The sequence below is a fragment of the Ranitomeya variabilis genome, chromosome 2, assembly GCF_051348905.1.
Source record: "Ranitomeya variabilis isolate aRanVar5 chromosome 2, aRanVar5.hap1, whole genome shotgun sequence".
In the NCBI taxonomy this organism is placed as follows: domain Eukaryota; kingdom Metazoa; phylum Chordata; class Amphibia; order Anura; family Dendrobatidae; genus Ranitomeya; species Ranitomeya variabilis.
Window position 1 is genome coordinate 527,661,366 of NC_135233.1, and position 14,989 is coordinate 527,676,354.

The following is a 14,989-nucleotide window of genomic DNA, read 5'->3' on the forward strand; positions in this document are numbered from 1 at the left end:
GGATCCAATCCGATACCGATACCCGATACCAATACAAGTCAATGGGACTCAAGTATCGGACGGTATTCCTGATGGTTCCCAGGGTCTGAAGGAGAGGAAACTCTCCTTCAGGCCCTGGGAACCATATAAATGTGTAAAAGAAAGAATTAAAATAAAAAATATCGCTATACTCACCTGTCCGACGCAGCCGGGACTTCAGCGAGGGAACCGGCAGCGTTGTTTGTTTAAAATTCGCGCTTTTACTTGGTTACGTGAATTCCCGGCTTGTGATTGGTCAGGGCGGCCATGTTGCCGGGACGCGGACCAATCACAGCAAGCCGTGACGAAATTACGTCACGGCTTGCTGTGATTGGTCCGCGTCCTGGCAACATGGCGCCGTGACCAATCATAAGCCGGGACGTCACTGGAGGCTGGACACGCGCGCTTTTTAAAAAGTGCGCAAGTCCAGCCTCCCGTGACGTCACGGCTTGTGATTGGTCCGCGTCCCGGCAACATGGACGCCATTAACCAATCACAGCAAGCCGTGACGTAATTTCGTCACGGCTTACTGTGATTGGTCCGCGTCCCGGCAACATGGCGCCGTGACCAATCATAAGCCGGGACGTCACTGGAGGCTGGACACGCGCGCTTTTTAAAAAGTGCGCAAGTCCAGCCTCCCGTGACGTCACGGCTTGTGATTGGTTAATGGCGGCCATGTTGCCGGGACGCGGACCAATCACAGCAAACCGTGACGTAATTTCGTCACGGCTTGCTGTGATTGGTCCGCGTCCCGGCAACATGGCCGCCCTGACCAATCACAAGCCGGGAATTCACGTAACCAAGTAAAAGCGCGAATTTTAAACAAACAACGCTGCCGGTTCCTTCGCTGAGGTCCAGGCTGCGTCGGACAGGTGAGTATAGCGATATTTTTTATTTTAATTCTTTCTTTTACACATTTTTACATTAATGTTGTTTCGATACCGATACCCGATATCACAAAAATATCGGATCTCGGTATCGGAAATTCCGATACAGCAAGTATCGGCCGATACCCGATACTTGCAGCATCGGAATGCTCAACACTAGTTATCACTCACTACCTTGCCTGCCTCAAGATCTACTGTGCCCAGCCACGACTGCGTTTCTTGTTGCAAGAACTCGGACAGAACTTCCGCGGTGTGTCTGTTGTCGCCCAAACACTTCATAGCCAATACAGCCTGCTGACGCTTGCCAGTAGCTGGCCCATAATGGGACAACTGGTGTGCAACAGTGTCATCTGCCGATGGAGTGGTTGGCCGACTGCGGTCTGTGGAAGAGCTGTAGCTTCTGCAGGAGGACGAGGAGGAGGGGGTGCGAACGCCTACAGCCAACTGTTTCCTAGACCGTGGGCTAGGCACAACTGTCCCGAAATTGATGTCCCCTGTGGACCCTGCATCCACCACATTCACCCAGTGTGCCGTGATGGACACATAACGTCCCTGGCCATGCCTACTGGTCCATGCATCTGTAGTCAGGTGCACCTTTGTACTCACAGATTGCCTGAGTGCATGGATGATGCGCTGTTTAACGTGCTGGTGCAGGGCTGGGATGGCTTTTCTGGAAAAAGTGTCGACTGGGTAGCTGGTATCGTGGTTCAGCGTACTCCATCAGGGCTTTGAAAGCTTCGCTTTCAACTAACTGGTAGGGCATCATCTCTAACGAGATTAGTCTAGCTATGTGGGCGTTAAAACCCTGTGTACGCGGATGCGAGGATAAGTACTTCCTTTTTCTAACCAGAGTCTCATGTAGGGTGAGCTGGACTGGAGAGCTGGAGATCAAGGAACTTTTGGGTGTGCCGGTGTACATGGCAGACTGAGAGACGGTTGGAGACGGTATTGTTTCCGCCGGTGACCTAGATGCAATATTTCCTCCTACAAAACTGGTGATTCCCTGACCCTGACTGCTTTTGGCTGGCAAAGAAACCTGCACAGATACTGCCGGTGGTGCGAAAAATGGTGGCCTTACAGTGACGGAAGGGATGTTGCGTTGCTGACTAGCTTCATTGGCCGAGGGTGCTACAACCTTAAGGGACGTTTGGTAGTTAGTCCAGGCTTGAAAATGCATGGTGGTTAAGTGTCTATGCATGCAACTAGTATTTAGACTTTTCAGATTCTGACCTCTGCTTAAGTTAGTTGAACATTTTTGACAGATGACTTTGCGCTGATCAATTGGATGTTGTTTAAAAAAATGCCAGACTGCACTCTTCCTAGCATCGGATCCCTTTTCAGGGATTGCAGACTGAGCTTTAACCGGATGGCCACGCTGTCCTCCAACAGGTTTTGGCTTTGACACGCGTTTTGGGCCAGATACGGGCCCGGCAGATGGAACCTGTTGCGATGTTGATGCCTGCTGCGGCCCCTCCTCCACCTCCGCTTCTGAACTACTGCCGCCTGCACCCTGTTCCCCCAATGGCTGCCAATCGGGGTGAACAACTGGGTCATCTATTACCTCCTCTTCGAGCTCGTGTGCAACTTCGTCTGTGTCACTGTGTCGGTCGGTGGTATAGCGTTCGTGGCGGGGCAACATAGTCTCATCAGGGTCTGATTGTGGATCAGTACCCTGAGAGGGCAATGTGGTGGTCTGAGTCAAAGGAGCAGCATAGTACTCTGGCTGTGGCTGTGCATCAGTGCACTCCATGTCAGAATCTACTTGTAATGGGCATGGCCTGTTAAGTGTTTCACTTTCTAAGCCAGGGACGGTATGTGTAAAGAGCTCCATGGAGTAACCCGTTGTGTCGCCTGCTGCATCCTTCTCTCTTGTTGTAGTTTTTGCTGAAGAGGACAAGGAAGCGACTTTTCCCTGACCGTGAACATCCACAAGCGACGCGCTGCTTTTACATTTACCAGTTTCAGAAGAGGAGGCAAAAGAGCTAGAGGCTGAGTCTGCAATGTAAGCCAAAACTTGCTGTTGCTGCTCCGCCTTTAAAAGCGGTTTTCCTACTCCCAGAAAAGAGAGCGTTCGAGGCCTTGTGTAGCCAGACGACAAAACTGGCTCCACAGCTCCAGACTTAGGTGGAATATTTTTATCCCCACGACCACCTGATGCTCCACTACCATCATTACCAGCTGACAATGAACGCCCACGGCCACGACGACCTCTTGCACCAGACTTCCTCATTGTTTTAAAAACTTAACCAAAGTAACTTTATTTGTTGCTGTCAAACAACTTACACGGTGAGCTATAACTTCAGTATGATTTCAATATCCCTTAACAGGTTGGTGAGACCACAAGGAAAATCAGGCACAATGTTACACACTCTGTTTTCTGTGGCACCAAATCACAGAGATGCCACACACGCAGGACTGTCACTCAAGCACAAATGTCAATATTAATCTCCCACTGTTTTTTTTTTTTTTCTTTTTCAGGGAGACTTTAGAAACCAAATAATAAAAAATAAATAGGCTTTCTATGGCCCACTGAGTGAGAGATGGCACACACAGGAGTCAGGAGTGGCACACAAGCCCTGAGGCCAATATTTTTCTCCCACTGATTGATGTAGTGTTTTTTTTTTCAGGTAGATTTTAGAACCCAAATCAAGCAAAAAAATAAATAGGCTTTCTATGGCCCACTGAGTGAGAGATGGCACACACAGGAGTCAGGAGTGGCACACAAGACCTGAGGCCAATATTTTTCTCCCACTGATTGATGTAGTGATTTTTTTTCAGGTAGATTTTAGAACCCAAATCAAGCAAAAAAATAAATAGGCTTTCTATGGCCCACTGAGTGAGAGATGGCACACACAGGAGTCAGGAGTGGCACACAAGCCCTGAGGCCAATATTTTTCTCCCACTGATTGATGTAGTGTTTTTTTTTCAGGTAGATTTTAGAACCCAAATCAAGCAAAAAAATAAATAGGCTTTCTATGGCCCACTGAGTGAGAGATGGCGCACACACAGGAGTCAGGAGTGGCACACAAGCCCTGAGGCCAATATTTTTCTCCCACTGATTGATGTAGTGATTTTTTTTCAGGTAGATTTTAGAACCCAAATCAAGCAAAAAAATAAATAGGCTTTCTATGGCCCACTGAGTGAGAGATGGCACACACAGGAGTCAGGAGTGGCACACAAGCCCTGAGGCCAATATTTTTCTCCCACTGATTGATGTAGTGTTTTTTTTTTCAGGTAGATTTTAGAACCCAAATCAAGCAAAAAAATAAATAGGCTTTCTATGGCCTACTGAGTGAGAGATGGCACACACAGGAGTCAGGAGTGGCACACAAGCCCTGAGGCCAATATTTTTCTCCCACTGATTGATGTAGTGTTTTTTTTTTCAGGTAGATTTTAGAACCCAAATCAAGCAAAAAAATAAATAGGCTTTCTATGGCCCACTGAGTGAGAGATGGCACACACAGGAGTCAGGAGTGGCACACAAGCCCTGAGGCCAATATTTTTCTCCCACTGATTGATGTAGTGTTTTTTTTTCAGGTAGATTTTAGAACCCAAATCAAGCAAAAAAATAAATAGGCTTTCTATGGCCCACTGAGTGAGAGATGGCACACACAGGAGTCAGGAGTGGCACACAAGCAGAAAGGGCAATATTAATCTCCCACTGTTTGATGTAGTGTTTTTTTTTCAGGTAGATTTTAGAACCCAAATCAAGCAAAAAAATAAATGGGCTTTCTATGGCCCACTGAGTGAGAGATGGCACACACAGGAGTCAGGAGTGGCACACAAGCAGAAAGGGCAATATTAATCTCCCACTGTTTGAATTTTTTTTTTTTTTTCAGGGAGACTTTAGAAACCAAATAATAAAAATAAATAGGCTTTCTATGGCCCACTGAGTGAGAGATGGCACACACAGGAGTCAGGAATGGCACACAAGCCCTGAGGCCAATATTTTTCTCCCACTGATTGATGTAGTGATTTTTTTTCAGGTAGATTTTAGAACCCAAATCAAGCCAAAAAATAAATAGGCTTTCTATGGCCCACTGAATGAGAGATGGCACACACAAGGATGGCACTCCAGCAGAAATGCCAATCTTAATCTCCCACAAGAAAATAAAAAAAAAAACAGGGACTGTCCTACAATTACTATCTCCCTGCAGTAATCTCAGCCAGGTATGGCAGGCAGCAATAAGGAGTGGACTGATGCACAAATTAAATAAAAAGTGTGGACAAACAAAAAAGATAGCTGTGCAGAAAGGAAGGAACAAGAGGATTTGTGCTTTGAAAAAAGCAGTTGGTTTGCACAGCGTCGTACACACACAGGCACAGCAACGCAGCTATCAGGGTCAGGGAGCCTTCTAGGGCAGCCCAATGAGCGACAGCGCTGAGGAAAAAAAAATTAGCTTCCACTGTCCCTGCAAACAAAAGGTGGTGTTGGACAGTGGAAATCGCTACAGCACAAGCGGTTTGCAGCTTTATGTACCCTGCCTATCACTATCCCTGCTTCTGAAGAAGCGGTAGCAACCTCTCCCTACGCTCAGATCAGCAGCAGTAAGATGGCGGTCGGCGGGAACGCCCCTTTATAGCCCCTGTGACGCCGCAGAAAGCAAGCCAATCACTGCAATGCCCTTCTCTAAGATGGGGGGACTGAGATCTATGTCATCACGCTGCCCACACTCTGCGTTCACCTTCATTGGCTGATCGGCTCGGTTTCATGAGACGCCGACTTTGCCAAAAGTCGGCGACTTTTGAAAATGAACGACCCGTTTCGCTCAACCCTATGTATTACTGCTTCTTTGTACTACATATGTTTCTCTATTTTGATACTCTATAAGAGGCTATGGATCATTGCATGTCCATTGCTAGGTGCTCAGGGTGACATGCTTCTTTTGCACAGCACATATATAGTTCATGGTTTTGTATCTTCACTTCCCTTCACTAGTGTCTGTGAATTTTAACAATAACGTTTGTCTACGTTTTGATTAATTTGGACTATAGTATCTTTTTGCGTGGATGTTATAGCGGCGATTGGTCATTTAGTCCTTTTGTACATTCGGGTACCTTATATCACAATTTGGGTATTGTGTACCATGCAGAAATGCCTTATAAGCTGCTATGTAATGATTTTACTTGTTGCTTAGTGACTCCCAAAGGGAGAGGGAGTCTTTTAGACAAGATGTCTCCCAACTGTATTGTCTGGGAGCCATTTTGCAAGTTTACTAAATTATACTAAATGCCTCTCAGCTACAAGCTGAAGGCATTTACTATATGCACACTGCCCCATTAAGAGCAGGGGAGCACATGCACTAAGTATGCTGCCGGGAACTGCCGTGCGCACACACAGAGCAGGAATCGCACCAGGGACCGCGGTGAGTAATCCAGGGTCCTAGCATGGGGAGAGAATGCAGGGGCAATGGACATAGCACTGTGAGCACGTCGCAGGATGCAGTGATGGACAGGAGGCAGAACAAGAGTTAACAGGTTTTTTAACAACTGAATATAGAAGAAGGCGGGCACCACTCATAAATATAAATGTAACCAGGGGTGCTACTAGTGCACCCAAGCATATGCTGTAATCACCAGAGAAAAAGAAGGAGCCAGAGATGGTGCACACCACTTAATGAATGTGTGAAAAAAGCTTTATTGTATAAACAACTAGTGCAAACATTAAAAACATTTAAAAGTACATAAAAGATTAAACATGATGGAGACTCATCATAAACACATAAATTCTAAAAGTATCACAATAGAAAGCCAATGGGCCTCAAAAGTGGCAATGCTACAATAAGCCAATATGTATGAGTAGGGGGGATATAAATGATGTACAATAAACACAAAAATGTACACCAGTTAATAATGGTTATAAATACTTGTACAAAGATATTTGGGCAGATGTATAAATACCATTGCCCTCAGAAAAATATTTTATATCTAATGATGTAAAAAAATGGCATGAGAAATAACCACATGCACTCAGATTGGTGTATGCAAAACACATCCCTAATATCCCTTAATCAACATGCAGATATGAAAAAGAAAACACTTAGTTTTATGGGACTCGAGACCATGAAGAAAATAATACCTGTCAATGATTGTCAATCGATAAATAACTGTCGCAAAAATTGTTAGAAGGACAGATGGGTTACCATATATAAGAAAAAAAATCAAAATTAACCTTATAAGTCCATGAATGGGACAGTAGAAATGTATAAGGTAAGGTCAAATAAACCTTATGAGTCCATAAACAGAAAATGGTAAAAGTGCATATTGAGTAAACCCACTTGCCGAGGCTTGTTAAAAATTGAATGTTAGTCACGTCCCAACGCGTGTCGCCATGCCATGGAGCTTCATCAGGGGAAGTAAATATTATGTGCGTCCAGTCTCATATATATGGAAGTAAGTGCACTTACTGTTGTTATCCAGATCACTGACACCTGTGTCGGCGTCCCGAAACACATGTGGAGCAAAGAAAATGTGTGATGTACCTATGTTACTGATTGGTGTGCGTGTCAGGCCTGCGTTCCAATGTCCAGAAAGGTTCAATGAGCACACGCATCTTGTATAATACTAAGAGGGCCGACACTTTGGTCTGTTAGAACAACTGTGCATGTGTCCGCTAGATATCTGCGTTCCACAGTCTTGCGTTCCAATGGTTGAAAGAATTCAACGCGAACACACTCCTTGCATAGTACCACAGAGGTCGTTACTTCGGTCTGCCAAAACAACTGTGCATGCACCCACTGAATTCAGCACTCCATATCAACGAGATAATCCTAAATGCTCTGTGAGAATGCTCTGTGGCGGAAGATGATAGTTACATTACTAAATTACCCACTACAGCAGGATAAAATATTAGAGTCCCTAATCAGAGCCTGCACTTTGAAATGAACAAAAACACAATTGAAAAAATACAATGAATGAATTGTATATGCTGGCTCCAAAACTGTATATGAAAACACTAATGCATGGACAGTAGTATATATAGATGAATCACTGTGAGTCTTTCAAACTGGGAGACTCCTTAAGGGTCTATAGATTTATGACATAAGAAACCCAGTGAATAATAAATCTTCATTTATGCCACAGGGGGCAACTGAATTGAGTTTATAAATCCATCTGGATTCTAATCTGAGTAATTCTCCTTGTGATCCAAGTGTTGCTGGGTAATTTTTGTAGACCAACCACCTTGAGGCCATGTAGGCTGCTAGAGTGTACTTGCAAGAAATGACTTGCCACCGTAGACAAATTTTTGCCCTTCACCATATCCTGCTTAGCCAAGTTGATATTGGAAATATGCTGCTGAGTACGTCTTTGCAATTCTTGTGAAGTTTGTCCCACATATATTTTTGGGCAAGAACAGACAAGGGCATAAATTATATTACTGGATTTGCAATTAATATAGTCCCTAAGTACATGCACTGAAGAGTCAAGCGGGTTGATGAATGAAGTACAACGCTCAACAAAACCACAAATGTTACAATCATCACAAGGATAGGAACCCGAGAGACGTATCCCGGTTCCTATCCTTGTAGTGGGTCTCGTAAAATGACTCCTGGAAAGGGAATCCCGAAGGTTAGGAACCCGCCTGGCAGTGAGAGCTGGACGTCTAGGCAACAAGTCAGCTATTTTAGGATCCGTTCTCAAATGTTTGTGAAACAACTGGGTGACATTAGACCATTGGTAATGGAAAGTGGTGATGAATCTAAGGCTTGTATCCGGTGCTCCTAAGTGCGGGTTTAAGCAGTGATTCTCTTGGAGTAGCATCTGCTCGTTGGAATGCTAGTGAAATGACAGATCTTGGATACCCCTCTCCAGAAATCGACTGGTAAGGGACTTGGCTTGAGAGCGAAAATCTTCTTGTCATGTACAATTATGTCGGAGTCTTGAAAATTGTCCCACCGGTATGCCTCTTTTCAAATAATGTGGATGGAAGCTGCCGTAGTCAAGTAGTCCGTTTGAGGCGGTAGTCTTACGGTACAAATCCGTCCAGATTTGGCCATCTTGGAGAAAGAGCCTTAAGTCCAAAAATTCTATAGACGGTATTTTCTTTATTTGGACTGACACCCTTGAATCATGTGAAAAGTTTATTCAATCGCTTAATATTAACTCATTAAATACTTTTCTCACTCTCATCATATTTCTTCATCCACAACAAAGCCAAAGCCAGTGCCGCCTTCGGGAGACTGCATAAGAACGTCTGGGAATGAAGGGGACTCCGCCTTACCACCAAGCTGAAGGTCTACTGTGCGGTGGTCTTCACCACATTACTCAGTCTGAATAACATGGCCCGCAAATGGGGAGAAGGGAAAAAAAGAAGAGATGACATACGGGGGGGCGCACTTTATTCTTTCATTGTGTGATTTTTTTACCTCCCCCTTTCTTCTGCTTTCCTCTTTCTTTCCATTCCCCTCTTTAGGGTCTTGTCCAGACAAGAGTATTCCTTTTAGGGTTACCTGGATTCATTCAGGGACCTATTCCCATATGATGGACTCTATACGCATTTACTGGTTGTTTTTATTTTCTGCAATTTGCAGCCCACAGAAAGGGACAGAGACCAGAATCCAAGGGAGATACAACGTGGGGGCCAATGCGGGGGCCATTATACATTTTCGATTACAGCAGGATCATCTGCTGAGGTTCCCCCTATACCCATGATTAAAGTGTGCCACCATAGTTGTAATTAAGGGTTAGGGGCCCACTCAGATGGTTCGCCCCCCCTGAGCTGAACCCTTAGCTACGCCTCTGCCACACTTCTCTATGCTAGCGAGACCTGGATAGTCAACAGCCGGCATGCTAAACAGCTTAATCATTTCCACATGAGTTGTCTCTGCAGACTCCACCACATCAAGTGGCAAGACAATGTCCCGGAAACGGCAATTCTGGAACAAACTGGGCTCTGCAGCGTTTACACTCTCCTGCTGAAAGTCCAAGCCAGGTGGGCTGGACACGTGGTTAGAATACCTGACAGCCGACTACCGAAACAACTGCTGTACGGAGATCTGTGCAAAGGAAAGCGAGCAGTTGGGGAGCAGAAGAAGCGCTATAAAGACTACCTTAAGGTGTCTCTCAAAAACCTGGAACTCACCAATGAATGGGAAGAGCTTGTCCTGGATTGTCCAGGTTGGCGAGGCAGGATCACCTCAGGAGCACGTGCAGCTGAAGATAGGAAAATCTTTGATGCAAAAAGTAAGCGCGCTGTCAGCAAAGCACAAGTAGAATCTGGTGTACTGACCACATCTGCTTCCTTATGTCAAGTATGCGGGCGAACCTTCAGGGCCTGGATTGGACTCATCAGCCACCTCCGGACTCATAACTACGAATTCTCTTCTAACCCTGAAGTCATGGTCGTCTTCGACTACGAAGGACGAACATCATCATATGTATATATAATATACAGACAAAAAAGAACACAGCAGCACATGTGCATGAATCTAGGCCATGTGAAAACACAGAAAAACATTAAACATTCAAAATAGATTATACTTCTCAAAAACATTAAATTTTGATATATATATATATATATATATATATATACACGCAACCTCCGATCCTCACAAGATCTCCTTCTCTACTCCCCTCTTATCTCCTCTTCCCACAATCGTATACAAGATTTCTCTCGCGTATCACCCCTACTCTGGAACCCTCTACCACAACACATCAGACTCTCGCCCACCATCGAAACCTTCAAAAAGAATCTGAAGACTCACCTCTTCCGACAAGCCTACAACCTGCAGTAACCACCGATCGACCAAACCGCTGCATGACCAGCTCTACCCTCACCTACTGTATTCTCACCCATCCCTTGTGAGCCTTCGCGGGCAGGGTCCTCTCTCCTACTGTACCAGTTATGACTTGTATTGTTCAAGATTATTGTACTTGTTTTTATTATGTATACCCCTCCTCACTTGTAAAGCGCCATGGAATAAATGGCGCTATAACAATAAATAATAATAATTATATATATATATATATATATATATATATATATATATATATATATTTAATAAAGTGGTAAATGAAGAGTTAAATGTGGTAGAAGACGAAGCCGGATGGGAGCACAGTAGTCCCATCAGACGATGCTTGGCTACACATACAGACACACACACACACACACACACACTCTGCGTGAAACGCAATATCTGTTTAATTTTCAAAAACTTTAAAAGGGTATGTTCCCACGGTCAGTAAACGCTGCGGGTTGGATGCTGTGTACTTCCACAGCGGCCAGATGTTACAACATAGTGGATGAGATTTGAAGAAATCCCATCTCCACTATGCATGCTTCGGCACCCATGGCTTTACTGCGGAGATGGACATACGGTGTGTCTTTCCAGACTGCAGCATGTCAATGTACCTTGTGGAGACACTCAGTCTCCGCAAGATAAATCTCCCCATACAATGTATTGAATGCTGAGATTCTGCACGGTTCAATGAACACATGCGGAATCACCTGCATTCAAAAACCGGCAGCGCTTTGGACGGAGCGGACATGTGCTGTATCCAAAGCGCTGCCGGTTCCTGACCGTGGGAACATACCCTAAAAAAAATTGTGTGGGCTCCAGCGTAATTTTCTTAACCAGCAGAGGGAAAGCCGATGGCTGAGGGCTGATGTTGTTAATATTCTGGGAAGGAGCCAATCGCCATAAAGTTTCCTAGGCTATTAATATCAGCTCACAGATGTTTGCTTAGCCTTTAATGGCTAGTTTACAGGGGAACCCCAGAAAAAAATTGACATGGTCCCGCTATAAAATCGAACCAGGCAAGGCAGACAGCTGTAGGCTGATATAAATGGCCTGTGAAGAGGCCATGGATATTGGCACTCCCCCAGGCTAAAAACATCAGCTCTAAGCCGCCCTAGAAATGGCGCATCTTATAGATGTGCCAATTCTGGCACTTAGCCTCACTTTTCCCATTTGTCCTGTAGCAGTGTCAAGTGGGGTAATATTTGAGGGGGTTGATGTCACCTTTGTATTGTCAGGTGACATCAAGCCCACGGCTTAGTAATGGATAGGCGTCTATAAGGCACCTGTCCTTTTACTAATTTTATAGTTATATGGTCAATAAAGACACAGCCAGAATAAAGTCCTTTATTAATCTTAATTAATAGTGATGAGCGAATGTGCTCTTCTCTACTCGTTACTCGCCCGAGTATCACTATGCTCGGTTTACTCCGCGAGAACCGAGCATTTCCGGGATTGTTCGGCAGTAACTGGTGTCTCCACCCAGCAGTTTTGGTGGACTTTAGAGACCCAATCATGCTGCAGGGATTGTCTGCCTGGCCATTAAACACCGCAGCCATCTTTGTTGTGGTCGTGCAGTGATTGGTTTGGCTGCACAGCATCATCCCGAGTATAAGAGACCTGGCGCCGCCCTGCTCGCCACATTCAGCTCCGGATTCAGCAAAAGTAGGGAGAGCTGCTGCAGAGATAAGGTCAGAATCGTGCTTTTAATGGTTAGTGTAGGTCTGCAACTGTTAATTCCACAGCTCATGAGAAGCCAACAGTCCTTTTTAGGGCTAATTCGTGGGTCCTGAGATTGCAGTGCTAGGTAGGCAGGGCAAAGCATATCCACATCAGTGCAAGGCCTGCAGGCATTGTATTTGCATACATAGCTCCCACTGCATCCCTCCCAAAGCTCCATAACTGTCTGCTGCTGCTGCTTATTTACTATATACCTAGCTGCAGTTTTCATTTTTTTTTTTTTTTTTTTCAAAAAACTCCCCCCTCCCCCCCCCCAAAAAAAAATAGTCTGTTATGTGAGACTGAGTCCTGGTGCATTTGTAGAAAAATCATAGTTTGTCAGGCATGCGTAGCATAGTTGTGTGTGCTAGCCTTGTTCTACTATTTATTTATTTTTTTTATTTTTATTTTTTTATAAATTCACCCAAAAGCCAAAATGAAAAATTAATACAGTCTGTTATGTCAGGCTGAGTCCTGGTGTTGTTTTTTTTGAAAATTCATATTTCCGCAGTGGCATAGTTCTGTGTGGTCGCCTTGTGCCAAAAAACAAAGGCCTCATATATCGTCGTGCTCCAAGTTTGGGCATTTTAGGCCGGTTTTCCACTGTTTTTGCTGCCTGTGACTCTACTTATATACAGCACTATTTTGCAGACCCCCCAAAAAAGCAGCCCACATATTTGTCAGTGTGGTATTTCCGTGACAGGCCTCATATATCTGCGTGCTCCAAGTTTGGGCATTGTAGGTCGGTTTCCCACTGTTTTTGCTGTCTCTTACTCTACTTATATACAGCACTATTTTGCATAAAAAAAATACAGGCCACATATTTGGCAGTGTGATATTTCCGTGACAGGCCTCCTATATCTGCGTGCATTTTAGGCCGGTTTTCAACTGTTTTTGCTGTCTGTGACTCTACTTACTGTATATACAGCACTATTTTGCATAAAAAAATAAAAAATACAGGTCACATATGGAACAGTGTGGTGTTTCTTGAAAAATACTTATCTTTAAAGTTGTTATGGCTGCTTCATGACTGTGTTAAATGCTCCAACTACTACTACCACCATCATCATCTTCTGCCTAGAGGTAGTCACTGCACACATAGAAAGTCTGAGGAGCAGAGTGTGCATGCTTGGGCGGTGTTGTACTCTGTCTCTGTATTATGAAGGCATTTTCTTCCGCCAATAAAAGCGGTACTGCCTTAAAGTGAGAGCCATGTGCCCAATGACCGCCAGAGAGCGAGGCACTGCGCGCTCCATGAACGTGAGTACAACGCACGTGTGCAGTAGAGAGAGACAGTTCATGCTCCTTGTTCAGCTTTGCTAAACAATAATTAAAGGGCACAGAAGACGTTGGTATGGTCGGCAAGGTACTACCTGTGCATTTTCCCAAACTTTGCACTCCTTGTGAGAGTCCACCATGCCTCAGGGCCAGGGCGATGGGAGGGTCTGAGAAAACTCTCCCCGAACTTTGCCAGTGTTTCACTGCCTCTGCGGGATTGGAGTTGTCTCTCTCACCTGTACTCCTTACTTGGCCACCGAACTGTGACCTCTTCTGCCAGCGTTTTCAGATGGGAAATTTTTAAGTAATTCAGCAAGAAGGGCCCTGGAATAAGAGATATAAAGTTCTCCTTGTTGCGTTGGTCTAGAAGTCTCAACAACCATCAGTATTGCCTGTCACCCAAAATTTTGAGAATGCGAGGGTGACGGGAAAGGCAGCGTAACAAAACTCAGCCATGCGTCCAAGACTGCAAACAGTCGATACTTCTGTGTCCTCACCAAGAGGACAACTGACCATGGTCTCCCCCTCCTCCTTGTCCTCAGGGCTCCACGACTTTCGACAAACCTCAGTAATATCCTTGTAAATACCTCATTGTAAATACATTCCCCTGTAGTTTTAATCTTCCCCTCCTCATTGTAGATTGTAAGTTGTCACGAGCAGGATGGTTTTTTTTTTTCAGTTTAATTATTATTATCATTACTACTTAGTGTAGATTTTAAGCTGTCATGAGCAGGGTAGTTTTATTTCTGTTTAATTGTTGTATTATTGTTATCATTGTTGCTTAGGACTGTTGTGTTTTGAAACTGTAAATATGTTGATGCTATATAAATATAAGTATAAATATTAATATTAGAACACAGAGAAGCAGGATGGAGATGTTAATTATGCGTCATTGCCGATCATCATCTTGGTGAATTCCTCAAAGTTTTGGAGGATGGTACATATGTCTGACATCCATGTCCACTCCTGAGATCTTATGTGTGAATTCAGAACTGAATACCAATGGCCTTGTTTATGCTGGTACTCAACAACTGCCCTCTTCTGCTCACAAATCCTTTCCAAAATATGCAGTGTAGAGTTCCAATGCATGGGGAGGACATCACACACCAGTCGGTGAGACAGAAGCTGCAAGTGCTGCAGAAGCACGTCAAGGGCGGATGAAGCTCTAGCTGACTTTCTAAAATGGGTATGCAGAGCCTCGTACTTTTCCAAGCAGATCTGGCACCTCTGTGTCGCTTTTCAGGAAATGTTGAACAATGAGATTAAGCACATGGGCCAGACATGGCACGTGTGTGAGCTCGCCTCAACCCAGAGCAGCCACCAGGTTCTAGCCATTGTCACACACGACCA